This window comes from Schistocerca nitens, chromosome 3, assembly GCF_023898315.1.
Source record: "Schistocerca nitens isolate TAMUIC-IGC-003100 chromosome 3, iqSchNite1.1, whole genome shotgun sequence".
NCBI lineage: Eukaryota > Metazoa > Arthropoda > Insecta > Orthoptera > Acrididae > Schistocerca > Schistocerca nitens.
This window is the reverse complement of record NC_064616.1, coordinates 559,845,421-559,872,876: the sequence shown is the minus strand read 5'-3', so window position 1 is coordinate 559,872,876 and position 27,456 is coordinate 559,845,421. Positions and strand designations below refer to the sequence as shown.

At 42.5% G+C, this 27,456-nt stretch overlaps 1 protein-coding gene across 3 annotated transcripts in view; it reads left to right on the top strand.

The window, feature by feature from the left end:
* Positions 1 to 27,456, top strand: part of LOC126248465 (epidermal growth factor receptor kinase substrate 8-like protein 2) — a 217,871-nt gene that overhangs the window by 94,705 nt on the left and 95,710 nt on the right. Inside the window, exon 1 of one of the 3 annotated variants that reach the window (XM_049949470.1) lies at positions 11,609 to 11,728. The exons of the other annotated variants lie outside the window; for them this stretch is intronic. The gene's annotated coding sequence lies outside the window, so the exon portion shown is untranslated. Of the gene's footprint in view, positions 1 to 11,608; positions 11,729 to 27,456 lie in introns of those variants that run through there. 3 annotated transcript variants of the gene reach the window in all.

The following is a 27,456-nucleotide window of genomic DNA, read 5'->3' as shown; positions in this document are numbered from 1 at the left end:
CCTCAGAAATTATTTCCAGACAGTAAGTGATATGTGTACCATGTTTGGTTGAAATTGGTCCATGGATTAGGAGGAGCCGTGGAACATACATACACACATACAGACAGACTTACATTTTTATAATATGTCTGTATTTGTTATGTACATTATTTGTTGAAAAAACAGCCAAGAACCAATGTAACAAACAACAGATGTAATGTAAACGTGATAAGGCCTCCGAAGATGAACCTGTTGCTTCGAAATGGATAAAGGTGCTATTTTTGTAATTAATAGCATTATTAGCAGTGGCTGGTTGCTTTTTTTCTTCTTTGTAAGAGTCGACACGTAGAAACTTTCTTGTTTGCACCTAGAACGAATCATTTACTTGGTGTGGCACTTGCCTCTTAGAACGTTCCTAATAAAGTTTTTATTTTCTAATTTGTCAAATGGTTCAAATGGTTCAAATGGCTCTGAGCACTATGGGACTTAACTTCTAAGGTCATCAGTCCCCTAGAACTTAGAACTACTTAAACCTAACTAACCTAAGGATATCACACACATCCATGCCCGAGGCAGGATTCGAACCTGCGACCGTAGCGGTCGCGCGGTTCCAGACTGTAGCGCCTTTAACCGCTTGGCCACCACGGCCGGCTAATTTGTCACATTATTTTATGCAGTGATGAAGCGAACAGCATAATTCTGTGGTATCAGAATATCTTTTCAATTTGTTGGATACAAATAAGTTATGTACAAACAGAGATATATTGTTTTTTAATTTCCCTGACTGAATTTACATTTGAAACTTATAATGTACTCCATTTCCATTCTTTTAATCTTGATGCAGTTCTCCTTTAAAGTGTACTTCCTCGGATGCGTACGGAGACTTATTTTATAACATCAGAAATCAATGTGGAATATTGAAGCATACCTCTATTAATTTACAGCAGAGACCTACAAATCCAAATCTGGTGCTCGTCCAAGTGTAAATTTGTGAAAAGCCGGTAACGTTTGCAATCTTTCGTACAGATGCAAAAAAAAAATTATTTGTTATGAAGGTGGTGTGATCATTGTGTGGCTGGGTCAAAAAGTGATTCAGTTCAAATGGCTCTGAGTACTATGGACTTAACTTCTGAGGTCATCAGTCCCCTAGAACTTAGAACTACTTAAACCTAACTAACCTAAGGACATCACACACACCCATGCCCGAGATAGGATTCAAACCTGCGACTGTAGCGGTCGCGCGGTTCCAGACTGTAGCGCCTAGAACCGCTCGGCCACTCTGGTCGGCAGTGATTCAGTATCAGATCCAGAATCGGAAAGGTCAATGGCTAACGTATTTCTCACTTTCTGGTGTAAACATCTGAATAACTCTACGCATTTCTTGTAAGATCTGACACAATTTGCTCATTCATTGATCACAATAATTATGACAATGTATGTGCGTTTATTGTAGTCCCATTGGCGACGCTTTTCGCGTCTTTTGCGTTCAGGATCTCGGTTTTAGCACAAGAGTAGCTTTCTTTCGATGCCCCTGTAGTAAACTATCAAAGAGTATATAACTTCCCACAGAAAATTGCTTCACTGGGTACTGTTTCATATTTTGCTAATAGAGCGACCAGTCTGGTTCAGCTTAGATAGATTGTGATCTCTTGAATTCTAACAGGGAGATCTACCATGATGTAAAAGATTCATCGTCAACTGACTGAAAGTGTCTTGAATTATGGCGAGTGGAACTAAGTCCTGTTCTTGTTTAGCGCTATATTTCATACACTTGTGAACTTCTAAAAACCTCCCGCGTCCGGCTATCCTGATTTAGGTTTTCCGTGATTTCCCTAAATCGCTCCAGGCAAATGCCGGGATGGTTCCCTTGAAAGGGCACGGCCGATTTCCTTCCCTGTCCTTCTCTAATCCGATGAGACCGATGACCTCGCTGTCTGGTCTCCTCCCCCAAACAACCCAACCCCAATCTAAAAACCATAATTGCAGCTTGTATTAAATTATGCCTTTTCGCTTACACAATTTTATATTTTAAATCTTCCACTAATCTTTTACAGTTCCAGTATTACGTAGGTGACTGTTCTGTTTCGGTGTTGTTTGTAAGTTTTGTCCCCCATTTGTCCATTTGTTTACTAGCAACCTGAATTCCCCTTCGTGCCGACCAGTGAAGAGTAGTATGTCATCTGTACTGACAGTCGGGATGCAAGCATTGCTACTCCCACGTCACTGTTTACGCTAAATGGTCAAATGAAATGGATGCTGGTCACATCGTTTATGAACCGTTGACATTCATAACTTTTAATTACGGTGTTGTTTTTTTCGGGATAACTGGATTGAAATTTTTCATTATTGTATCCGAAGCTATTACGTACAACGAAATTTCAGTTTATTTATTCTAATTTCACAAGTAATTATTTTTCAGTAGTAAGAAACGTAGTATTATCATCTACGCCTCATGCGTGTCCGTTATACATTAACCAGCTGATAAATGTGGACGGATGGAAATTTAGTTGTTACTCAAAATAAAACGGGTCATCCACAAATTAAGTTCCAATACGGTGTTCAAAAAATTTCTCGTGAAACAACATAGCTTTTGCTATTTTTCTGTATAATTAGCTGTATTGCAGAGACACTTATCGAAGCATGGGACACGTTTACGTCGATAGTGAAAATTTTCGCCTGATGATAAACAACTGGTGGCAGCAGCTTTTATTTCGTCATTGGTTCAAAATGGTTCAAATGGCTCTGAGCACTATGGGACTCAACTGCTGTGGTCATAAGTCCCCTAGAACTTAGAACTACTTAAACTTAACTAACCTAAGGACATCACACACATCCATGCCCGAGGCAGGATTCGAACCTGCGACCGTAGCAGTCGCACGGTTCCGGACTGCGCGCCTAGAACCGCGAGACCACCACGGCCGGCCCGTCATTGGTATGAAAAAGAAACTGTCCTCATTATGAAACATTTTTCTTTGTAATTGCCATCACAAGCAATTCAACTAGGTTTCTAATATATTAAATCAAAGAAATCTCCATTTGCTGTATTACAATTTTGGCAACATTGATGGTCTAGTGCACGTGTCAGTGACAATAAGTAAGGTGGCGCAGTGGTTAAGAAAGTGGATTCGCCTTCGGGAGGACCAGGGTTCACATCAACATTGAGCTATCCTGATACAGATTTTTCCATAGTTTCTCTAAATAGTATAGGATTAACGTTGGGATGGTTCGCCCGAAAAAGACACTGCCAATTAATTTCCTTCTACATCCCTGTCCAGTCCGAGCTTGTGATGCAGCTTCACGAGGGGACATTAAACCCAAATCTTCCTTCTTCTCTGACAATTGAGGACTCTTATGGAATCGGTCAAACCATTGATGTCACAAGTTAATAAGATACAGATGAAATGTGTACTGCGAACGTAATAGTTGCTCATCACGCTTCACGTAGCAGAGGCATCACCAGGTTGCCTTCGGGTCTTCACATAGTGTGTTGGAGGTACAGACCTTCCTCTTGGTGTTATCTTTTTGAATGACGACATTAACTTTGTGTCCTTGCTTATTCCCAATTCCTCCGATTCTGATTTACACACATTCGACGACTTTGTGCTAGCATCTGTCGTACTTTGTCCATGTTGACTATTATTATGTTTACTGACGGATCACCCGCAAGTATTCGCCTCATCAACCGCTTCATTTCTGCCACGAAATACACTCCTGGAAATTGAGATAAGAACACCGTGAATTCATTGTCCCAGGAAGGGGAAACTTTATTGACACATTCCTGGGGTCAGATACATCACATGATCACACTGACAGAACCACAGGCACATAGACACAGGCAACAGAGCATGCACAATGTCGGCACTAGTACAGTGTATATCCACCTTTCGCAGCAATGCCGGCTGCTATACTCCCATGCAGACGATCGTAGAGATGCTGGATGTAGTCCTGTGGAACGGCTTGCCATGCCATTTCCACCTGGCGCCTCAGTTGGACCAGCGTTCGTGCTGGACGTGCAGACCGCGTGAGACGACGCTTCATCCAGTCCCAAACATGCTCAATGGGGGACAGATCCGGAGATCTTGCTGGCCAGGGTAGTTGACTTACACCTTCTAGAGCACGTTGGGTGGCACGGGATACATGCGGACGTGCATTGTCCTGTTGGAACAGCAAGTTCCCTTGCCGGTCTAGGAATGGTAGAACGATGGGTTCGATGACGGTTTGGATGTACCGTGCACTATTCAGTGTCCCCTCGACGATCACCAGTGGTGTACGGCCAGTGTAGGAGATCGCTCCCCACACCATGATGCCGGGTGTTGGCCCCGTGTGCCTCGGTCGTATGCAGTCCTGATTGTGGCGCTCACCTGCACGGCGCCAAACACGCATACGACCATCATTGGCACCAAGGCAGAAGCGACTCTCATCGCTGAAGACGACACGTCTCCATTCGTCCCTCCATTCACGCCTGTCGCGACACCACTGGAGGCGGGCTGCACGATGTTGGGGCGTGAGCGGAAGACGGCCTAACGGTGTGCGGGACCGTAGCCCAGCTTCATGGAGACGGTTGCGAATGGTCCTCGCCGATACCCCAGGAGCAACAGTGTCCCTAATTTGCTGGGAAGTGGCGGTGCGGTCCCCTACGGCACTGCGTAGGATCCTACGGTCTTGGCGTGCATCCGTGCGTCGCTGCGGTCCGGTCCCAGGTCGACGGGCACGTGCACCTTCCGCCGACCACTGGCGACAACATCGATGTACTGTGGAGACCTCACGCCCCACGTGTTGAGCAATTCGGCGGTACGTCCACCCGGCCTCCCGCATGCCCACTATACGCCCTCGCTCAAAGTCCGTCAACTGCACATACGGTTCACGTCCACGCTGTCGCGGCATGCTACCAGTGTTAAAGACTGCGATGGAGCTCCGTATGCCACGGCAAACTGGCTGACACTGACGGCGGCGGTGCACAAATGCTGCGCAGCTAGCGCCATTCGACGGCCAACACCGCGGTTCCTGGTGTGTCCGCTGTGCCGTGCGTGTGATCATTGCTTGTACAGCCCTCTCGCAGTGTCCGGAGTAAGTATGGTGGGTCTGACACACCGGTGTCAATGTGTTCTTTTTTCCATTTCCAGGAGTGTACATTGAACCAGTCGTAATCACATTTTACGCTCTTCACTAGCATCAGCATCGCTTGCACGTTTGTCATCGTTGTTCGCAGTTTGCATCAACACTACGTGGTTTGCATCATAGCACTGTGACACTAGTTTCAGATTCTCTACGTTCAACTCACCGCATTAAACGAATCTGCTTCAGCGTAGTGTATTCGGCACGTGCTATGCTTCTCAATATGAGCACGATTACACATTTAGATATTTGTTCAATTTACTGAACTTCTCAGCTGTATCTTGGATCTTGGATATACAACTTCAAACATACAGTGTTTCAAGAGTTTCTCTCGTTCAAGAACTTGTGCTAGTAATACAATGAGTTCACGGCCAGTAAGCTTGTAGTCTTCGCTGGAATACAACTTAAAACGAATTTTGGAGAAGGACGTAACTAGTGTACAGTTTATTATTTAAGTAGTCGTGTGGCTGGTGTAGAGAAAATGGAAAATACCTACACGTCTCAAAAAGAAAATTGAAAACATCTTCAGAGATATTAGAGAAAAGAGACCTGACTACTCTTAGGAGTGATATACGTTTTGTAATGCAGCAGATATTGCTTCGCTGACGAATTTAAGTAGTACTTCCTTTTCAGAAATCAGAGCTCTTCCCTTCAGAAATAATGAATCATGCTCTTCTCCTTTCCACGACGGGACGTTAAACCATAATCTACCTCCCTTCCTTTCTTCTTCCTAAACAAGCCAGTAACACACCACATAATATAATAAAGGCGAGGACGGTCATGATCTCTTCAGCGCGGATGCGCACCAGCCTCGAACTCTTACGTGAATCGGCGAAATGCCTCGAGTAATGAGGATAATAGGCTAGGGGAACTACATTAGTAGTGTGTGAGTAAGTTGAGAATCTGGATCCGACGGGAGGCGTGCGAGGGTAGTCCGTGCAGTTGCGATGACCAATGTGTCCAGCCGGCCGCGGTGGTCTAGCGGTTCTAGGCGTTCAGTCCGGAACCGCGCGACTGCTACGGTCGCAGGTTCGAATCCTGCCTCGGGCATGAATGTGTGTGATGTCCTTAGGTTAGTTAGGTTAAAGTAGTTCTAAGTTCTAGGGGACTAATGACCTCAGAAGTTGAGTCCCATAGTGCTCAGAGCCATTTGAACCATTTTTGAACCAATGTGTCCGGATGGTGCAGTAGTCAGCGCATCTGCCTAGTAAGCAAGAGATATGAGTTCGAATCCGAATCTGGCACAAATTTTCAACTTTCCACGTTGATTTAAATCAATGCCCATTCGAAGCTGATGTCTGTAATTCCTTTGTGTTTTAAGTCAGTTCTAGTTTTACATCATTGAAAGCTGTCAACTTTGTTGTTGGAACCCATAATTCGCAAGATGATCTACTCACGGAGGTAGATAAGACTGGAGATCTCGCGTTTAATAGATCTTTCACTCGAAACTAGTAGGACCACTTAATTAAGGGTAAACGAAACACAAAATTTTGTCGTAAAAAAACTCCTCTACTTCTCGTATTTATTATGGACGTTGAACCTGTGACTGTGATTCAGATAGCGCATGTTTTGTTTTGATACTGAGTCTAGTCGATTTACAATGCTTCTGAAGAACCTCATTTATAGCAGCTAGCTTTTGAGCCACCACAAGCTTATCCAAAGATAGCAGGTAATAACAGTCTTTTTATATTTTATACCACGTGCAGCTAGTCTCTGGGATCGTGGCGCTGGTGAAAATAGATGGAATTATATAAATTCTGCAGCTTTATGTATTCGTACATAAATAAATGTGATGTTATTTGCCACTTAAACTTCATGTAATTCCTGAAGTTGTAGGTGTGGCACTTGAAAATAGTCCATTGCACTTCGAGGCTAATAACACGTCAGTTGTTTTAACAGCTTGTGTACAAACACTCGCCATGTGCGCCAAGAGTGACAAATTTTGAGTTATGACACTTTGCCACTTCACGTTCTTTGACATGTTGGAGTCCGTAGCCGAATGATATTATACATAGTTACACCAATATCATCTCATGTGTACAGATATATAGACGCGAAATGAGTGGGTGTCTTGAGTAATACAAATATTTTTGGGATAGGGAGATAAAATGGGTGAGTTTTAACTATTTAATAGTTGGTTGGTTGGTTACTTGGGGAAGGAGACCAGACAGCGTGGTCATCGGTCTCATCGGATTAGGGAAGGATGGGGAAGGAAGTCGGCCGTGCCCTTTCAGAGGAACCATCCCGGCATTTGCCTGGAGTGATTTAGGGAAATCACTATTTAATAGTGGGCAGCGTGTTCTGGTTCATCTCAAGTATCACAGATTTCAGTTGAGGCAGTTCTTTGTTCGATTCTTATATGCATAAAACGGCAGAATCTGTTAAGTCCAGTTGTTTTCACCGCCGACCATCTCAAACTGATGTAAATCATTGAGTAACCGCAAATACCCACTATCGAAATATGAGCCTGCAGTGACTAGAAATTTGTTTACTCGAAGGAAAAAAAGATTTTTATAAATAGGTTATAAAGCAACTAGTTGCAGTAGCAACACAAAGCATCCCCTGTTCCGCAGTTTCGACCGAGGTTGCATTTAAAGCACTATGATGACATTTGATTCTTTAGCTCAGTTAGCGTTGTTTCCCGTTAGTTCGACTTGAATGAAGTCTGTCTGCTTTTCAAGAAATTGTCTGTACATTTGACATGAGACCTCGGAAGTTGATATGTAATGACTCGGCGGAAAGGTAAAATGGAGGCCGACAGATCAGAAGGCAGAGCGGCGAGCTGCTACTGAGGTCCGCCTGCGACTTCACTGGGAGGCTTCATTACAGCGCAACCGCTTAATGGAGAAGGGTGAGTTACCTTTCTCCAGGCGCTGGAGATCTGTGAAATTGACTTGGTTATCTAAGTGAAATGTGAAACTGCCGCGTGCCTGACTTTCATCTGCACTCTCCACAAACAGCGTTATCCAAAGTGGGAATTACGTAGCATATTTTACTCAGGGACCTTCCTCGCAGTTGTGTACTTCGATGTGACAGAGTTACAACTCTTTTTGAAGTACAAACTTACAAATATTTAAAATCTGGTGTAAATATTGGCAGCTGACGCTAAATACAAATAAAATACAGGGATTATCGAAAAGAATCATCCGAATTAAAAAAATCATAACTATTATCTTATTTGAGATATGTGCGTGAACAACGTACTCTTGGAAAGAGCAAACTCTCAAGTTTTACATGGTTCCCGCTAGATAGCAACAGTGTGCGCCCACTCCAGTTCTAGTAAAAATGGTGTCGGGACAACAGAAAGCGTTTTGTGCTCTACGTTTTGCGCAGTGCGGGTCAGTAATAACTGTTCAGCGTGACTTCCGTAATAAGTATGGTGTGGATGCTCCTACAGCACAGAGCATTAGACGACGGCATGAACAACTTCGAGAAACAGGTTGCTTGTGTAAAAGCAAAATGCTGGGCCGTCGCCGAGGTCTGACACAGACGTCGAACGCATCCGCCATAGTTTCAGAAGGAGTCCGCAAAAACCCGTTCGCCGTGCAGCTCGACAGCTCAACATGCCCCCAGGTCCGTCTGGCGTGTGTTGCGTCGACGCTTACACGTGAAACAATACAAAATTCAGCTACTGCAAGGTGTTCGCGAAGCTGGAAAACAACTAAGTGTGGAGTTCCGTATTTCGTTCTTTGCGGGATGGCGGATAATAGTTTTCTTCCACTTTTGGTGTTTTGTGACGAGGCAACATTCCATTTAAATGGAAAGGCAACCCGTCATAATGTGGGAATATGGGGTGCGGAACAACCACATGAAATTGTACAACATGAGAGGGACTCTCAAAAATGTAATGGATTTTGTGCAATTTCACGGGAAAAGGTGTATGGCCCATTTTTCTTTGCCGAGAACACTGTTACAGGTTACAGGAAGAACATAGCTCGATATGCTTGAGAACTTTATTTCCCTCAGTTGGAGACTGATTCTAACGACTTCATTTACCAACAGGATGGGGCACCGCCACACTGGCATCTCGAAGTGCGGGAATTTTTAAATCAAAGGATTACTGAATGATGGATCGGTCGCACTGGACCGAATCGTTCAGCCGTACATTACTGACGTCCAAGGTGAACGGAGCTGACTATATGTGATTATTTCTTGTGGGGCTTTATAAAAGACTCTGTTTATGTGCCTCCGTTATCAACAACAATGAATGAACTGAGACATCGCGTAACAGCAACTGTGAAAGCGGTAACTCAAGACATGCTCACTGCAGTGTGGGAACAATTTGAATACCGCATTGACAGATGCCGTGCATTTCAAGCGCGACATATTGAACACCTATGAAAAGTTATGAAAAAAAAAACTTTTTGAGTTTCCCGTTCATAAAAAAACAAAATTCATTGTATATGTTTATTAGTTTCAGAAATATAGACGTGCCAAATCGGATGATTCTTTTTGATGCACCTTGTGTGTATATTGTGCTAGCTTATTTATTTCTGACTTGAAATCGAAACTGGTAAGAACTTAATGGGAGCAATAACTCCTCACAGTTTCGTCTCAGCAGTCCTATTTAGGCCCAACGTAGGGTAGAGGAGGACTTTGAGATCAATAATAGTGTCATTGCGCCAAATGTATTACAATGTTAAAAGCTATTTCTGTTAATGGTATGAAGTGCATGCCTCCATGCACCGGTAAGTACCCTGTGGGAAAAACTAGCATATGTAGACGTAGATATAATCAAATAAGGTAACGTGACTTGAAGGGACATAAACGGAACGTCATCAGTTCCTTCAGCTGTCGTGTTTCATGTGTTATGAAACATATTCTAACTCGATTGTGGCTAGTTGACGAGATTTACTGGATATTGGAGGAGGAAAGGTAATTGAAGAGGTACGAAAGGGACATTTAATTTCGGAAATTTTCGAGAATTTCGAGAGACCTACTTCAGGAGTACGTCTATGAACCATGAAAACAGCGCTGGAACAACCACGGGTGATCAATAATCGCGACATCTAACGTCGAATCAACTTCACCTGTGATGATGGAGGAGGGATACTGTCCAATTTACATCCATATTCGATAAGTAGCACGTGAAAGACGTCTCGATGCCGTCAGTGATGCGACTTCTGTCGTCGATGGCTGATGGCAACCCAGAACCGACGAAGACGCCCTTATTAACAGCACGCTGTTGATACCAACTACGATCTTGAGCTGTCGGACGTGCTCACTGGAATCTAAATTACTTGAAAAATAAGTCTGGTTCAGAGATAAAATTTGGCTTCGATCTCTTACATCCATGGATCCCATTTGCCATCGGGCCGGTAAGGTGATTCGGTAATGAAATGGGCGTATTTTCATGGGATAGTGTGGGGCCCTTTGTAAAGCTGATTCGATCGTTGAATGGAAATTTATGTGCTTAGCTACTAGAGGACTTCATCTTTCCGTCCAGTCGTAACATCTGTCGGATTAAATCTGCACCATGGCTCTGAATCAAGATCTATCGCTATTGACTTGGATAGTGTATTTTCACTAGATTGATCTCTGTGTAAGAATTTGTAAGGAAACTAAGTTGTTAACGTCTCGTCGATATAAAGTTTGTCAGGGAGGGAACTTCAGCTTAGCTGGACAAGAATGAGTAGGGAAATCGGCCGTAGCGTTGTTGACACAACCGCTTAGGCATTCACCTCAACTGACTGTGAGAAACCAGAGGAAACTTTGAACCTAACTTCTGTCGCTGAAGAGTCCATTCTCTTACCCACTTTACCACTCCCCTCGGTGGATAAGAAAGTGGCAAAAAACTAGTTTAAGTACCGGGGAACTATGACTATCAAAAGTGGACCTATTATAAATTACAAGCAGTGTCCCACCATTATGAAATGAACAACCAGTCGTTACCTGAAATTGCGGAAGTCCATGGCTAACATCCCTGATTATGTTCTATGAAAATCTATTAATTTAATTTTTGTGATTTCCTACAATTTTCGGCGTGACTAAGTTTCCGGATTGTAAATGTTTATCTTGTATAATGTACCAGCGAATTAAGATTGAACGTGATGATGCACTGCAAAAATTTTGCCAGCAAGTACTGTTCCGTTTCTGTTTAAAGATGCAGAAGAGTGTGCGTTACTTGCGAAACACAAACTTTGGGAGTAATCTTTCTGATTACGTAGGGCTTAGTTAACGTTTCTCACACACAACACCTTTACTCAGGTCGAGGAACCGTAGGTGAGAGGAGGCAGTGAAGAAGGGTAGTTTCCTATGTGTTATTGGCAGTGTTATAGCAACATTACAACTCGTATGTTACCATGAGACAAAGTTCAGTGTGAGACACCGAATTTACATACTAAAAAATTACACACTTCCAGGAGCTTACGGTTTTGCAATACGGGAGAAGAGGCACTGCTAATACGTTCACAGGAAAGGGCAGCCAGCAATGGCCGCATTTCTACTTATCTTGCGTTATCATATCAAATTTGACACACACACGCCTGGCTCCCTGTCAGGCGCCTGATGTGATCTGAGGCAGTTTCGATAACGTGCTCACAAGAATACGTCTCTTTAACGGCGAACACGAATTTGGTCAGTGGCGATGCAAAACCTCTACTAGCCTATCCGCGACATCTCTCCAGAGGAAGAGGTAAGGCCGAAACAGTAATTTACCTTGCATTTACGCCACTTAATGTTTGTGACTGTTGTCGTAAGTGTGGCCCTTTTTCTGTGTAAACAAACCTTTGATCCCAGTTCACTCACAGTCACGATTGAATATCGTGTGCTTTTTTTTTTTTTTATCTTGCCTCTTCACACCCTAGAGCGGCCCTAACAGTACTATTGATTTTTTGAGTCAGGTCCACGTGGTCTGTTACAGCTGTAGCCATAGGTTATCAGCCAAGCCCGTTTTATCGTGTGTGGAATGACTGTTTTGCTTCAGAAAGGGGGTTTTAATAAATATTTGCTCTTGTAAATAATGTAATGCAGTGGATGTTTTCTATATTATTACTACCTTGTTTTCCTAGCAGTTTGCATTGAATTTCGGGCTGTTTTTATTTTTATGCAATTTATAGAGTCATTCTATCTGTCAAGCTGCCTGTTGCTGAAACGGTTCACATTACTGTGCAATTTTTACTACAATTTGTTTCTTCACAGATTCATAAAACCAAAACTTTGTAATCTTTTTCTTCCAGTTTCACGCGCGCACTCTAATGCATAATATTCCCCCCCCCCTCTCCCCCTGGTGTAAAATATGTATTTTTCCCTTGACGTTCCAAAACTGTAACCCTGTCTTTCGTATGTCATCTCTTGCTTATTCGATTACAAAATGTAATACTATTTCTACGTCTGGTTTTGTACCGGGTGCTGTTTAAATATCACCTATTCATGTCATGAAGATCTGTTTATGCAACAAAAAAAAAAAAATGTAAATGCTCAGGATTTTCTTTCCGTTCAAACCAAAACACGCCGCCTGCTAATTTCCACACCATTTTACGCATATCTGTTGACCTAACAGCCATGTGTTACACACGTTTTCTGTTCATATAGTTTCCATTGTCTTATTTCTTAACTGCATAAACAAGATCAGCATTTGACATTAATTTCGTATTATATAATAATGTTCCTCTACTGGGCGCAGAGGTTTCATTCTTACTGAGTTCAGTGGGTACTCTTTCCAAAGTTTAATGCTTTTTGTTTTCTTGTGACTTCGAGATATTCACTCTTAGTAACTTGACGATTCTCTTATGCATCTTAGTTACACTAACCATATAGTGATACAAGATTGCAAGAAGATACAACAGAATGTAATCTCGAATATGTTGTCGTATGAAGATAACTTTTGTATAAAATTTGTTTCTGTAACACATATTTTTAGCAGGTAACATCGGCTTTCTCAAATTCCAACAATACAGTTAATAAAAATATATTACCCAAAAAAGGTAGACGATATTTTACAGTTTCATGTTAAATACAGTTAATCGACAATGCTTACTTTCTTCTTGTCGTCAGACGTATGCTTTCATACCGTGGCGCATTATATTTCGTAACCCATTGCCTGAACGACACCCAGATTTCTGAAAAACTGCATTGAATTTATCGCAAGTGTACCAAGATGTTTCATAAAGATTGAAAATTACATTTGCGGTAAAAGCAAACGAATCACATGCTTGTTCCCCTCAAAGATAATTATCGACAATAAATTCGTTAAGATTCATACGAAAGTCTTTGATAGCAAACATGAGGTAGCGCCATATCCCAGGAAAAATATTCAGCAGAGAACGCAGCTATATCACGATCACGTTTTGAATTATTTTGAAGTGAACGCCGTTCTTTTTCGTGTGTGGGAATCTAGATTTAAATTTTTTCTCTTCGAAAAATTTAGGTCTCCGTAAAGATTATTTTTGCTGACTTGATAGTTTATATTTCGTTTAGTGTTAGGCCACACCAAAGTATCCACAGTGTTGTTTAGAAGTTTCTGGACTAAAGCAATAACAAATACAGAATGAAAAGGATGTGGATTTTAAATGTTTATTTTCTCAAAATAGGGGACATTTGGACGTGAATCATTGCTCAGCAAGAATTTTCAAATGGTTCAAATGGCTCTGAGCACTATGGGACTCAACATCTTAGGTCATAAGTCCCCTAGAACTTAGAACTACTTAAACCTAACTAACCTAAGGACATCACACACACCCATGCCCGAGGCAGGATTCGAACCTGCGACCGTAGCAGCCCCGCGGTTCCGGACTGCAGTGCCAGAACCGTTAGACCACCGCGGCCGGCAGCAAGAATTTTAAAGCGTTACACGACTTCAGAAATGTCTGCCCTCTCAGTTGTCTCTAGTTATTATTATTTTCGGCCATAATTGCTACGTTTGTGAACCGTGATTTTGTGGGATAATTATTTATTTTTGATGTCTGCTACCAGTCACTTTTATTTTTTATGTTTAATCTAACATAATACAACGCGTTTCGAACGTTTTCTGTTTATCATCAGGCGTTTATACGTACATACATACAGAGAAATGTTACTTAAAAATAAATGTCTTCAACTAAATTAAGCCGGCCGCGGTGGTCTAGCGGTTCTAGGCGCTCAATCCGGAACCGCGCGACCGCTACGGTCGCAGGTTCCAATCCTACCTCGGGCATGGATGTGTGTGATGTCCTTAGGTTAGTTAGGTTTAAGTAGTTCTAAGTTCTAGGGGACTTATGACCACAGATGTTGAGTCCCATAGTGCTCAGAGCCATTTGCACCATTTTTTTCAACTAAATTAACCTAGAACTTTTTGTTCCTTGAACAATGGACAAAAAGTTCTAGGTTAATTTAGTTCAAGACAATTTATTTTTAAGTACCATTTCTGTGTATGTATGTACGTATAAACGCCTGATAATGAACTGAACTTATTCGAAACGCTTAGTATTATGTTACATTAAACATAAAAAAATAAAAGTGTTTGGTAGCAGAAATTAAAAATAAATAATTGTCTCTGGTTAGTCGTTCACAGCCCTCTGGATATCTTGAATAGAGTTGACTCGTAACCCTTGGGGAGTATTTTAAGTTTCTGGACAGAGAAAATAGTCGTGAATAAAGTGAATTATGCAATGCCGTGACGCGGGGGTTGGAGGGGGAATCGCGAACGAAATTCTTGGACTGGAACAAGCGTTTTATCACTCCTTCACAGAATTTATTGTTTGGGAGTTATGAATTCTTTGTGAACGACGCTACTGCAACAGAAACACATTATCTACGCCGTTCTCGCCGTGGAATTTTGAAAGCGCGTGTTTTTCTTCGTTTTTTTTTCCGGGTATTTTACTGACAAATTCGGAAATCTGACGTTTTGTTTAGGGATCTTCAGTCAAACGCCAAGTCTTGTCATTAGCAATAATGGGCTCTAAATAAGTTTTCGTCGCGGTCAGTCATGGATAACAAGTCCTGACAAGCCTCAACTAGGTCGTCCATTTGCTCCCGTGCCAGAGCAGGCTATACAGATCTTCCACATAGCTTGCGTTTGTTCAGACCTTCATCCATGATTCTAAAGCCAATTCTTTTCTGATGTTTAGTGTTTGTCATCCGAGGCGTCACTTCCCGGCCCTCTATTATCAAACTAGCAGCAGCTGAGATGTTATCGTTGGTCCGAATTGGTGTTTACCGAGCCTGCGTTTGCTATATTTCCCTGTCTACTGTTCCTCACGAAAACGCCTACGCCGCTCAAAACCGGTTGTCTGAGTCAGTGCTGACCCACTCTATGCATTCTGAATCACTTTACTGAAAAATTAGCTCCGCAGAAAAATTTAATTGCTATCTATTGTTCCTCTTCATCTTACACATCCTTAGTCTGACACACACACACACACACACACACACACACACACACACACACACACACACGCACACTCGTACGTCTACCAACAACCAGCTAATAACAGACGCCGTCAGCTTCAACAACAAGGGATAGAAGGATAAGTCTGATGGCTATCAACGTAAGCGTTCGAACGACGTAGTTCAACTGTCTTGCGATAGACGGGGTCAAGGGGATACCTGCAGAAACATCACTCCAGGAGCACATTGTACGAAAACGTCACTTTATTTCGTAGTGATATTTCAACATATGGTGAAGTTATAGTGTTGGTACGGTAATCTGATCTGTTCTTAGTGCTAAATAAAGCACAAGCGCGCACACACACACACACACACACACACACACACACATATATATATATATATATATATATATATATTGGGTACTCTGTGGACTGAAAAGCTCTATTCATCTTTAAAAAGGCTCTTTTTGTGACTGGTAATATCAAAGGCTGCCCTCAGTTAATGGCGAGATGATGCCTTGCCATTGTTAAAGACGAGATTGATTGACCGTCTTGGTAATAACACGACCTCAGGGCGCTGTTTTTTTTCCATGACTTTCACGTTTGTTATTGTACTTTCGTCAATCGCTATCTGAAGCTCAAACTGACAGGGAAGTTCGTCGTCCATCTAAAATCTTCCGCTTTTGATGACACTAAAACGTCAATCAAATAAATTTAGTAAATCTTCAGGTTGAAATGGCGTTGTAGCTGCGAAATCTTTTCTAGAGCATGTAATCATGTTTGAATGTCTTGAACAATATTTCAGTAACGTAATTCGTCGCCATCATCAGCTACTACCGGTAATTCAGTAGTATCAGTAGCACCTGATCATGGCGTCGACCTACGTCACCGAAATATTGTACGCGCAAGACTTGCACGTCCCGCTACATGTCGGAGAATTAGTCTCGCAAATGAAAGTAGCTTTGCACCAGAGTGAAATAATCTTTCAGTAGCCCTAAAAACATGTAAATAACGAGTTGTTGTATCGAAAACGTGGGCTTTTTTAGTAAAACGTCAAAATTGCTGAAAAGTTTCTTTTATTAACCAAAACACCATTCGGTATCATTATTATATAGATGATATGCACTAAATAAAGCTTCAGCTGTTTTTCTATCAGGTGCTTCAGCGGTAAGCTTAAAAGTAAACTTACAGGGCATTTTTCGCTTAAAGACTCTTAAGAATTAGATTCTTTCATCTTGTTGGAGTAGGAGCGTGAGCGGTGACAATTTTATTTCGTGAAGTGTTAGTGTTATCGATGTAATTATTTAGTACCTGAAGAATGTATTGTTATGCTTATGATGTTGATGATGTGGCCCACTCCGCTTGAATGCTACCAAAGCGGTCTCATAAGTTTCAGGGTTAGTATCTGAAGCCGGATGACCATCAACAACAGCGTCTCATACCTTCACTCCGGGAAACACTTGGCGGATATTTGAAATGTAAGCTAGGTAATTGACTTTTAACCACATGCCGTCGCCTGTCCTTTTTTTTTACCAACCCCAATTTCCTGGAAAAAGTTTCTTTCGCCACCGGGATACCAAACAGGTGCTTGCTGAACGAGCGCCACCTGAATAGGTTAGGTGGCATGCACCAACAACACCCTCTACTGCAGTGGTTGACCAACTTTTTTTTTTCAAGAGCCAATACTGACACTGTGGAGGAACACATAGGGCCACATATGTACCAGTTTTATTGTTGATTGGTAACCTACGTAAATTAGCGTGTTCTGATCCCCCAGTAGACAAACTTGGCGACCGACCCGAAAATGCTGATTGTTAAAAGTCGGCACCATTCGGAACACTACATGTTGACTGGTCTGTGTCAGACTGCTGCGAATTCAGTGATCTAACTTTTGTGACACTCTAGTTGCGTGGTTAAGTTGGTTGGTTGGTTTGGGGGAGGGTGGGACGGAAGTCGGCCGTGCCCTTTCAACGGAACCGTCCAGGCATTTACCTTAAGCGATTTAGGGAAATCACACAAAACCTAAATCAGCATGGCTGGACGCGGGTTTGAACCGTCGTCCTCCTGAATGCGAGTCCAGTTTGCTAACCACGGCGCTACCTCGCTCGGTGCGTGGTTAAGTGTTGTTGGTTTTACTGTTTATGTGAGTGATTTTGATTAATAATAGTGTTTGTACTCATATTTAGATGCGCTGTTGAATATGAGACACCATGACAGAAGTTTGATTAGTGACTTAAATTCCAGTTTTTTCTACTCACTGTGTCGCACTAATGATTGGTTGGTTAGTTGGCTGATTTGGGAGAGGGGACCAAACAACAAGGTCATTGATCCCTTCGGAATAGGGAAGGATGTGGAAGGAAGTCGCCGGTGCCCTATCAAACGAGCCATCTCGGCATTTGCCTTAAGCGATTTAGGGAAATTACGAAAAATCTAAATCAGTATGGCCGAACTCGGGTACAGTGTGCTAACCGCTGCGCCACTTCGCTCGGTTTTAATTTAATGTTTGTTGTCGAATTTGAAGATGATCGTCTTTGTATTGCGCATTCATGAACACTTCCGTGTCAAAATTTATACCATAGTAGCTGATTGGTAGGAGTCACGCATGCCCGTGAATTCAGTGCAGGCAGCAGTCAATAAAACATTCCCCCTCTCACATCATGTAACCCCGCAGTTACTCCTTTGCCCCCGAGGTAAGCAGCCAACTCAACTCAGGGACAAATTCACCGATATTAATTACACTTAAGCATATCTTTAAAACATTATTATCTCTGTATTTTTGTTTGTTACTGAGAAGGAAAACTACACTCTTACGAAGCTCCTAACGTTAGTTCATGTTTTTGGATTCGGCTGTCAGTTGCTAGATGGATATTATTATACACTGAAGAGCCAAAGAAACTGGCACACCTGCCTAATATCGTGTAGAGTCCCCGCGAGCACGTGGAAGTGCCACGACACGACGTGGCATGGACTCGACTAATGTCTGAAGTAGTGATGGAGGAAATTGACGCCATGAATCCTGCAGGGCTGTCCATAAATCCGTAAGAGTACGAGGGGGTGGAGATCTCTTCTTACCAGCACTTTGCAAGGCATCCCAGATATCCTCAATAGTGTTCATGTCGGGAGAGTTTGGCGGCCAGCGGAAGTGTTTAAACTCAGAAGAGTACTCCTGGAGCCACTCTGTAGCAATTCTGGACGTGTGGGGCGTCGCATTGTCCTGATGGAATTGACAATGACCATCGGAATGCACAATGGACATAAATGGATGTAGGTGATCAGACAGGATGCTTACGTACATGTCACCTGTCAGAGTTGTATCTAGACGTATCAGGGGTCCCATATCGCTCTAACTGCACACGCCCCACACCATTACAGGGCCTCCAACAGCTTGAACGGTCCCGCTGACATGCAGGGTGCATGGATTCATGATGTTGTCTCCATACCCGTACACGTCCATCCGATCGATACAATTTGTAACGAGACTTGTCCGACCACGCAATATGTTTCCAGTCATCAACAGTCCATTGTCGGTGTTGACGGGCTCAAGCGAGGGGGTAAAGCTTTAGTATCGTGCAGTCATCAAGGGTACACGAATTATCCTTCTGCTCCGAAAGCCCACATCGATGATGTTTCGTTGAATGGTTCGCACGTTAACACTTGTTGATGGCCCAGCACTGAAATATGCAGCAAGTTGCGAAAGGGTTGCACTTCTATAACGTTCAACGATTCTCTTCAGTCGTCACTGGTCCCGTTCTTGCAGGATCTTTTTCCGGCCGCAGCTATGTCTGAGATTTGATGTTTTACCGGACTCCAGATATTCACGGTATACTCGTGAAATGGTCGTACGGAAAAATCCCCACTTCATCGCTATCTCGGAGATGCTCTGTCCCGTCGCTCGTGTGCCGACTATAACACCACGTTCAAACTCACTTAAATCTTGATAACCTGCCATTTTAGCTGCAGTAATCGATCTAACTGCGCCAGACATTTTGTTGTCGTATTAGGCGTTGCCGATCGCAGCGCCGTTTTCTGCCTGTTTACATATCTCTGTATCTGAATACGCATGCCTATACCAGTATCTTTGGCGCTTCAGTGTAAAATACGGCTGTGAACAGAGGGCCGGCTGTGAACAGAGGGCCGCACGGATGCTTGACACGGGCTGCATGCAGCCCGCGGTTTGACGATCTCTGCTATACAGTCTAAAGACTGTCTTACCACTAAAACATGAATCTCATCTACGGGTGCGCTATGGTCATATAGCGTTGTGCTGCAATGTTATCACTGATGTCAGTCTGACTCTGCATACGTCTGTCGCTATCCCTCTTACTTCGTGACTGCAACTGTCAGTTATTATGTAGGAATCAGGACGCTTAAGCATTAACAGCTACCTCATCTTTGAGAATGCCCATGTTGTGGTGCTTCCGTGCTTCAGTAAGAGCGGGCTATCCGCCAGTTTGTTTCCTCAAATAGAGCGGTACTGGAAGATACTTACGCGGAATGGCCTCGCCACCACTATCCAAGTTTATGTTTCTCGTAATTTTCTACAGCTGTCTTGTGTAAGTCATTAAAGACGAGTAAGGAACTCAAACATGTCTTTGAGTTTATTATTCTGTGGAATTTGAAGGAAGAGGCACAAGATTTACATTGCTGCCTCCATAACTGTGCATCCGAGCTCAGCCTCTACAACATCAACGCCGGCCGAAGTGGCCGTGCGGTTAAAGGCGCTGCAGTCTGGAACCGCAAGACCGCTACGGTCGCAGGTTCGAATCCTGCCTCGGGCATGGATGTTTGTGATGTCCTTAGGTTAGTTAGGTTTAACTAGTTCTAAGTTCTAGGGGACTAATGACCTCAGCAGTTGAGTCCCATAGTGCTCAGAGCCATTTGAACCATACAACATCAACGTCCAAGTAATATTTTCTTAAGATTATGTAGACTGGACGTAAAATGCTCTTTATGGTGACCTAAGGTAATAGTGCAGTGACGGATCCTAGTATTCGTCTAGAACAGGCCCTGGATCAGTTGTGCGAGATTCGGCGCAGAAGTATTAACCAGTTGTGAAACTGTCTGCGGGAGATACTTTTGAATAATTTAACGAAATTCATGGTTATTTATTTGGCCATAAGCTTTGTCTACAAGCTGTACACACTGTATAACAAATAAATTATGAAGTTCTAGAATGAGCGTAAGTTCGAGAATGAGCGGTTGTTGAACTCAAGAAAAGTGGCGCGCGTTTGATAGCGCATCTACGACTTTCTGATAATTTTGTACAATCGGTTCTTACGCGACAAGCTGATTTTCGGCGAATATGATAAGGCGGACGTTGGAATGTATACGAATGCACTCAGGTACAGAAATCTTAATCGCACGGGACCGAGATACGGAAATGATATAATTTTGCTTATTACCAGCTTGTAACGATATGAACTGTAGTCTGTTACGTTTTCTATTTTGCCTACTGGAATAACGTCCTGCCGACAGCAGTTTACATTGAACAATAACCATCACAAAGTGGGTTTGCCCATCGATTTCGTTATGGAATGTTAGTCACCCCTGTCGGGTCGGTAAACACTGGACTTCTGTTGGCGATTGCAGATTTAGGTTTCCCGAGATTTGCCTAAATGGAGTACGGCATATGCCGGAATAGTTCCTTTAAGAAATACAGGGCTGACTTCTCTTTCGTGCTTATGCTCCGTCTCTAACGAGCTTCTTTCCGATTGGACGTTAAACTCTTTCTTCGCGGGAAGCATTTTTCCATCAGACGCAACCAAACCTCTTTTAATGATCATTTCAAAGCTTCACCCTGCGTCTCTCTCCACCATACCAATCTCTTCAAAGGGTCTCTTGCACACCAGAATTTTATTTTGTTTTTCTGCAGCTGTCCCCGCCCTCTCCCCCCGCCCTTCCGTGTCACATAACCCATCTTTTTTTTCTTTTTTTCATTTACACCAGCTTGTGTATGTAATTCGTGGGCCATTAGCGTTTCGAACTTATTATCTTTATTTTCTATCAAAACAATTGCTAATTTGCAGCTCTATCTTCTCCTCATATCAAGCGACAATCCACGTTGCGCCCTCTTAGCTTCACATAAATGTTTTATGTCCTTTTAAAAGTTACTTTAAAACCAACGGTAGAAGTGCTGCACCCTCTTGCCTGTTGCTGAATGTGTTGGTGGATATTAACTGTTTAAACTGTCATGTGTGGTGAGCACATAAGGGCGTTCTGTTTGTAGATTTGATTCCAAGCCTAAATTTCGACAGCCTTTTCGTACCATGAATACTCACATTTGATGCATTATTATTATTATTATTATTATTATTATTATTATTATTATCGATCCACTACTGCCCTCTATAACAGACATTTTCAACGCTTCCTTAATCACAAGTATTTTCCCTGAGGCCTCGAAACTGGGACAAATTAAGCCACTGCCTAAAAAGGACATTGCCACAGCACCCTCTGACTACCGCCCCATCTGCATTCTTCCTGCACTATCTAAAGCCTTAGGATATATAGCCCATGACCAACTCACCTACTACCTAACTACTAACAACCTATTAGACGAACACCAATCAGGTTTCCGTAAACATCGAAGCACAACATCCGCATTGATAAAGGTGACAGATGACCTGAAACTTGCCATGGATAGACAGAAGCGACTATCATTTCCTTCTTAGATTTCAGCAAAGCATTTGATACTGTCGACTTCGACATCTTACTTGCCAAACTTAGCGGTCTAAATTTCTCACCAAGTGCAGTGAATGGTTTCGCTCATACGTGACGTCTCGTCAGCAACGCGTCCTGTCCGGGAATATAAAATCACAATGGCGGCAGGTAGTGTCAGGTGTTCCCCAAAGGCTCAGTATTAGGTCCTATACTCTTCTCTCTGTATGTCAATGATGTGTCACCGGTTCTGACCTATTGCAAATATCACATGTATGCTGATGACGTTCAGTTATATCTAAGTGCCAAACCAATCAATCTTAAGAAAGCTATTGAAAATTTCAATACTGTCCTCGATGCTTTATCAAAATGGGCACAGAACATAAGACTAAAACTCAATCCATCTATAACCTAAGCGTTACTTGTTGGTCACTCTAAGCTCATTAGCCCAAAACATCGAGAATCCGTACCATATCTAATGTTAAATGGAACAAATATCAACTTCTTTCCTTCAGCAAAGAGTTTGGGAGTAATAATAGGTGAAAATCTGAAGTGGACAGAGCACGTAACTGCAGTGTGCAAAAAAGCATCAGTATCTCTTTATGCCCTACAAAAATATAAGAAACTCTTCCCTTTCGATCTGAAAAAGAAATTAGTACAAACGCTTATGCTTCCAGTCATTGACTACAGCGATATTATCCTACAAGGTCTCTCTCAGGAAAATTCGTGACGTTTGGAACTGATCATGAATGCCTCCGTCCGATATATCTGTGACGTTCGACTTTTTGATCACATTTCACCAGCATATGCACAACTGCCCTGGCTGCGTGTAGACAAACGCAGAGATTTCCATACACTCTGTCTCATCTACTGTCTTATAAATGTACACTGTCCCTCATATCTCTCCTCGCCCTTAACGCTCATGTCTGAACAACATGACAGAAACACACGTTCCCATCATAATAAAATCCTCTCTGTTCCACTGCATCGCTCAGTCACCTTCTCGAAGTCCTTTACAGTAGCAGGAACCCGACTCCGGATTAACCTGCCTCGTTATATTAGAGAACTTAAAAACATGTCCGGCTTCAAAAACCAGTTAATGACGTATCTACTTAAGCAACAGTAATGTCTTCCTCAGTAAATGAATGCACTTCACCCCATTACTTCCTTCTTTCCTACTAGATCTTCCTCAGTTCCCAGTTTTTTTTTTCTTAACTGATGCGGCCTCCTTGAATCTCCATTCCCCAAAACTCGCTATACCAGTAAACAACTACTTTATACACCAATATATTAATGTACATCTGCACAAGTCTTCATTACTATTGCCAGTCTTTCTCATGTTTACCATTACTGTTTCATTTTTTTCTTTTACTGTTATTATTATTACTTTTATCATAATTTTTATGTATAGCAGCTGTTGTAAAAATACTGCCAGTATTTACTTTATTAGGTCTTAGTCATTACTCTTTATTCATATTGTCACTAGATTAATGTATTTTTCTTATTCAAACTACTGTCATGATGTAACTATGATGTGTAAAATGCTGCATGTGTGAAACACTGGTCCGATGTAAGAGAGGGCCTGATGGCCTTAATCTGATCAGGTTAAATAAATAAATAAACAAATATTATTATTATTATATCATCATTAGAATCTTCCAGCCCTCAGAGGTATCAGACCTTGGTTATGCCAGCATTTGTTTTTACTCAGAAAAGATTGTGATTCGACATGAAAGAGAAATAAAACTGAAAAAGATCGCCACAGTCAAAGTGGATTTCCGTTAGTAGTAAGGACATAAGAACACATTTTGTATATAAAAGTGAACGGACGTTTCACTATCGTCGCACTCTGTAACCAGATACACGCTTCCAGGGCAGCACACGGCCACCTTCGTTGCGCTGTGAGCGAAAAGAAGGGTTTCAAGATTATTCATAATTCAAGGTCAACGCTACGCTCACACAGTTTTTCCCATGCTGTGCTGTCGGCTCAAACTTCCATTGTGTTGTAACGCTGTGTACGTTGAGTAGAGGCCATCTGAAAGAATGAATGAACATCGCTGATGTCAAGTCGACGGGTCGAGCAGCCAGCGTATGAGTTGTGTCAGAATATTAAATTATCTGTGACACAGGCATCGTAGTGTTTCCATATGTCTCTGTAAGCTTCTCAAAGGTTACAACCACATTACCACTTTCGGCTGTTAATTGTTTTTTAAATTACTGTTTCTTTGTTTAATCATACACTTATTCACTCTCAACTGATTTCGACGAGTGCTTAAACAATAAAAGCTTCATCTACATATTATAGCCATTGGAATAATACGAGACTTCCCACCACACGTGTTTCTTTTTTTTTTCCTTTATTGGTCGTCACATGGGCTGTGAGTCATATTGCATCTTAACGAATAAAATGAGATTGAAATGCAATAGAAGATTATTTATTTCGATGTTATTAGTATGAAAACACCGATGGCAAAGGTGCGGCTGATACTATGATGTAAATGACGATGCTGCTTTTGCCAAGTGCTTGGAGTTAAGGTTCTAGTAAGTGTCGTAAGCGTAGAAAGGAACGGTGGAAAGATGAGAGCAATAAGGGGGGGGGGGGGTTATGTCTGGAAGAGCACGGAGCACGGAGAGGATGATATCGGATTGGGAAATGTTTGGTCGATAACTGGGGTGTATAAAAGGAAGATTTAGTAGGTTTTGGTGGTTAGTAGGCTGGGAGGAGTAATGGAACCTTGTTATAAGGTACAGGTATGGAGGTTAAGGCTATAACTGGAGAAATGTCTGCGCGGGTAAGGAAGAGGGAACCTGTTGTAGTTTCCTTAGTATGTGATATGGAGTGTGTGGATTTGCAGGGTTAAGGGCAGAGCAACATCCGGGGGGTGGAGAGAAATGAGAAGACAACGAAAGTTTTATCTTGAAGTTTGCGAGATGTATAGGATTTGCAAAGATGTTCGACGAAACAGCCTTATTTGTTGCCAGTCGACAGTTCCATTAGGACAAGTTACTCTGTAACTACGACACATGATCTAGAAGTGGCCGGCCGCGGTGGTCTAGTGGTTCTAGGCGCGCAGTCCGGAACCGCGGGACTGCTACGGTCGCAGCTTCGAATCCTGCCTCGGGCATGGATGTGTGTGATGTCCTTAGGTTAGTTAGGTTTAAGTAGTTCTAAGTTCTAGGGGACTGATGACCACAGAAGTTAAGTCCCATAGTGCTCAGAGCCATTTGAACCATTTTTCTAAAAGTGGGCAATGTTGTTTATTTCAAAATGACAGGTTTCGGGCAATGTTGCCGGAAACATGTCATTTTGAAATGAACCACGATCGACAGACAGAAAATAAGCGTATCTTGTGTAAATAAAATTCGCGGATAACTCCATGTAACAAATACCTCCGATTTTGATAAAGATGTTCGATAAATTTGAGGAGGAAGAGGGAGGATGTAATGAACTGATAGAGGGTGCATGTGAAGAGAAGAGATTGATAAGGGACGCGAGGTGGAGTACAAGGCGTTCTATGACTTGTAATGAAGAGTAAAATTTTGATGGTGCAGAGATACAAGCTACATCAACAAAGTTAAGTGTGAATCGGTTAAGATGTTCATAGGTGTGTAGGATGGTGGAAAGACGTAATTCCAATATACGGTCTGTTAACAGTTTTACTAATATAATCTATTGTGGGCGTTTTGTTGTGTGGTTAGTAGACAGGAGCGGCAGGTTAGTTTGTGGTCGAGGATTAGTCCAAGGTATTTCAGTGTTTCAGTAAGGTAGATGGGATGGGAACACACACCTTATCGCTCGCTATGTAAGTTGAGCCAACATATCATAATTGAGCAGCACACACACACACACACACACACACACACACACACACACACACACACACACACACTGTTAACGTCGAAGGAACTGACACATACATTTCATATTATTTTACCCATTCTACAAATAAAATATGCATAAAATGACCACCCAACGCTCCCCCCGCATTTAGACATCCTACTATTTTTTTTTTTTCACATCATGCAGAGACTCTCAACGTGAATGATGGGGACTTTGAGAAGTCCATTGTCAATTATCTGCGCGTTCACGTACCCAGCACATGTAATTGTGCTTCATCGGGAAGAAAAAGAGCATTTGAGGATCAACTTCTCGATTGTGGACAGACTCCAAGAGCCAGTTGCAGTACTGATGTCGAGCAACACTGCCGGACCGCGTTACTTTGTAAGGTTCAGGTTTGAGTTTATGCGCAGCTCTGTGAGCAGATGATACTGACGAGCCATAGGGAGAGCTACATGATGCAACAATTTTCCTTAATTTCTCCAGGCGCCCTTAGCTCGTCTAGTTCGGCTGAAACCGATAGGTCACCGCCAAAATCCGAGGAACGAACCACAGTGTATGGAATGATCGGAGTATCCCTTCTCGGTATTGGTTCCCGCATAACGCCGGATACGGTGCTTGTGTCGTTCATGAAGCACACGGTATACCTACGCAATCAATAAATGATGTCATCAGTAAGGCCACCGTTCTGCTCTAGGACTGTAAAGCAGCTTCTTTCAATAAAGTAGCTTCTCTCAATACCTCATCAATGAACTCTAGACGCAGAAAATCTGAGAGCCGAGTCTACGTCCCGGCTCGGCGCATGATTTTAGTATATCACAAAGATTTCGCCAAGCATTCCTTTCCAGATGAAAGATTTTATTCTGCGTCATAACCTTTCGTAGTGAAAATAAGCCGTCATGAATAAAGTTGAAAACAGCTCTCATGTATCAGGTGAAATTTTTCAGCATGTATAGTGGAGCATTTTATTAGGTGATAAAGGAAAACCAACTAAAAGGCTCACTCGGGTTCATTTGTGCGTTTTGAATCGAGTGTATCTCTTGTAAAATATGTTTCAGACGCACCTACACTGCTGGCTAGTAAAACTGTAACGCCGTGGAGACGGCATGCAACAAACGACAAATTGGCGTGAAGTGCTCGACATACTTGGATATGCAAAACAATAGCTTTTCAGTGCATCCATACAAAGTAGGTAGGAGTACAGCCATTTTCATTCTGTGCATGAGTAAAGATTATGCAGCGGGTTTCTCACTCAGAAATCGCTTTTTAATGTTGGTTGTCAATGACCGTAGTCAACGCCACACGTTATCTCAACGGTCCCACGCAACTAGCGTCCGAGAGGGCAGACATATTGTACGCTCGGCCGAGAAGGATAGTTCATCCACGTCACGTACCTTGGGTCAGGAAATGTGCCCAATGAAAACATACATATGTTCATAGTTTCCCGAGAGGCCTACACGTCACCACTCGCTTGCCACTACAGTTGATTAACTCTGGTTTAAAGATGAAGTACGAGGGCGTGCTGAAAAATAATTCCTCCGAATTTTTAATTCTGTTTTC